General features: G+C 43.6%; 1 non-coding gene across 1 annotated transcript; it reads right to left on the bottom strand.

The window, feature by feature from the left end:
* Positions 1 to 291: 291 nt before the first annotated feature.
* Positions 292 to 373, bottom strand: trnas-uga (transfer RNA serine (anticodon UGA)). Its single transcript has one exon. It is a non-coding gene; the product is annotated as a tRNA-Ser (tRNA).
* Between the last annotated feature and the right edge of the window lie 2,539 nt (positions 374 to 2,912).

The following is a 2,912-nucleotide window of genomic DNA, read 5'->3' as shown; positions in this document are numbered from 1 at the left end:
AAGGACAGAGTCCACTTCTTTACACTGGCGCTGAAATGTCCGTTCTCCGAGTTTGATTCTTTTAGTTTAACAAGACAGTAAAATTCCGAACTGCAGAGAGTTTAAGCTGACTCGAGGGAATTGATCAGAGTCAGAATAGAAATGAACATTGCACAATGAGTAGAAATGTATTGTATTGAATTGTATTTAAGAGTGTAAAAATACGCAGTTCTCAACTGAACACAGAGGGTGCAGCGCTCAGACAGCATCAAGGGTGTTAAATTTTATTGGCAGTGGGGTTGTAGGTGTGAGCGCTGCGAGCAGGGTTCGAACCTGCGCGGGGAATCCCCATTGGATTTCAAGTCCAACGCCTTAACCACTCGGCCATCGCAGCTGAAGAATGTTCAGCATCGCATCAATGCTCAGCACCCACCGTAGCACTGCCCCTGAAGTGAGGGTTTTACTTGATTTATGCTTAGTAATGGAAAAGGTGATTCATTATTCCAATACAAATAGTATAATTGGACAGCTGTGGAATTTGTTTCAACACCGTTAGGTCAGAACGGGGGTGGGGAGGGATAACACTGACGTCAGTATCGTAAATGAAGGAGATTTCCAGTATTAGGGATAAAGATCAGGATCAGAATCAGGGTTATAAATACGGACATATGTCAACATTACATTATTGCTTTTATATTCTACTCCTCCTGAACCGAATGTTAAAATTGCATTTGCCTTCCTATACCGCTGACTCAGCCTGGAAGTAAACATTTAGGGAATATTGCACAAGGTCTCTTTGCACCTCTGATTTCTGAAAACCTTCCCCATTCAGAGACTTTTTTATCCTTTCTTCCAAGGTGCATCACCGTACCACACGATGAACTATTTGACAAATCTTCTCCCTTTCTCCTCAACTGTCTTTGATCTTCAATGTGCTTCGAATCTTTTGAGTTTTTGAACACGTTGAGGTCAGGCTACATTTCTTATATTTTCCTTTCTTTAGCCTAACTTCCTTCAGAGTGGAGTGACAATCTCAGTTTTCCAACCATCAGGATCTATTCTGGAATATCAAGTCAAGTCATTTCTTAATTGTCATTCCGACAATAACTGCTGGTACAGTACATAGTAAAAACGAGACAACGTTTTTCAGGACCATGGTGTTACATGACACAGTACAAAAACTAGACAAATCTACGTAAAAAACAACACAGAAAAAAAACTACACCAGAATACAGACCTACCCAGGACTGCATAAAGTGCACAAAACAGTGCAGGCATTACAATAAATAATAAACAAGACAGTAGGGCAAGGTGTCAGTCCAGGTTCTGGGTATTGATGAGTCTGATAGCTTGGGGGAAGAAATTGTTACATAGTCTGTTCGTGAGAACCCGAATGCTTCGGTGCCTTTTCACAGACGGCAGGTGGGAGAAGAGTTCGTAAAAAGGGTGCGTGGGGTCCTTCATGATGCTGTTTGCTTTGCAGATGTAGCGTGTAGTGTAAATGTCCGTAATGGCGGGAAGAGAGACCCCGATGATCTTCTCAGCTGACGTCACGATCCGCCGCATGGTCTTACGATCCGAGATTGTGCAATTTCCGAACCAGGCAGTGATGTAGCTGCTCAGGATGCTGTCAATACAACCCCTGTAGAATGTGATGAGGATGGTGGGTGGCAGCCTTCTCAATAAAGTAGAGACACTGCTGGGCTTTCTTTGTCATGGAGCTGGTGTACATATAATGATATGTGAAGGAGCGCTTACAGAATCTCTTCAGTTACCACTTTCAGAACCCTGGGGTGTAGTCCAACTGGTCCCGATGACATCTAACTTCAGACCTTTCAGCTTCACGGGCACCTTCTCCAGGTCACAGCATCCACTCTCACTGATGCTCTCTGACACGTGTTTCTCGGTGCCATTATGCTGGTGTCTTCCACAGAGCAGCCTGGCGTTAAATAATCATTCAGTTCGTCCCTTTTCTTTTCTCCCCATTACTGCTTCTTCAGCGTCATTTTCCCAGCTTTCTGACATCCACTCTCGCATCCCTTTTATTATCATATGTCTGAAAAAATGGTATTTTCTCTATTATTAGCCATTTTTAAAGGGTTCCAAACCTCCGGCTTCCCATTGATGCTTGTTGTATTATAAGCCCTCACTTTTGCCATCATGCTGTCTTTACTTTCCAGTATCAGCCATTGTTGCCTCATCCTCCCTTTCGAATATTTATTCTTATTTGGGATGCACCTTTCCAATTGCCCCCCCCCCCAAAAAAAGCACTCGCCATTGTGGACTTTCCGTCAGCTATGCTACAGCCACTTTCCAATCCTCCTGGACGGCTCCAGACATAGTTCCCTGTTATTTTCTGCCAGTAACGGGGTCGAGGACAGTTATGGTCCCTGATTTTATTTCAGCCAGTGACGTGGTCGGCGACTGTTGTTGCCTTTGTTTTTCCATGCGAGTGAGGGGGTCGAGGGCTGTTTTCATTCCTGACTTTATTTCCGCGAGTGACGTGGTCCGGTTCTTTTATTGTCACTATTGGGTTGTTTTTTTCTTTTTGCTGCGGGGGAGGAGGCATTTTGGGGTCTGCGAGATTTGTTTCTTTACTTTTTTCGAGCCGGGGTTGATGTTTGTCCTTTCATGAAAACCGATGGTCTCTCGGTAGTTCATTGCTGTCTGGAGCAGACAAATTTCAGAGTTGTATTGTACATGCGGACTTTGACAATAAAATTAACCCTTTGAACATTTATATTCTCCTCACTCGTGTTACTGCAGTTCCACTCACTGTATGAAATACTCGTAACTCTGATTTTATCTTCTCGCTCTCAGACTGCAGGAAAAATTCGATCACATTACAATCACTGCCTCTCAAGCATTCCTGTATCTTAATCTACCTGGTCGAAACACAACACACCACACAATCCACAATGGCCTTTTTCTAA

The sequence above is a fragment of the Hemitrygon akajei genome, unplaced genomic scaffold, assembly GCF_048418815.1.
Source record: "Hemitrygon akajei unplaced genomic scaffold, sHemAka1.3 Scf000053, whole genome shotgun sequence".
NCBI lineage: Eukaryota > Metazoa > Chordata > Chondrichthyes > Myliobatiformes > Dasyatidae > Hemitrygon > Hemitrygon akajei.
Note: the sequence above shows the minus strand (reverse complement) of the source record. Positions and strands in the feature narration are given on the sequence as shown.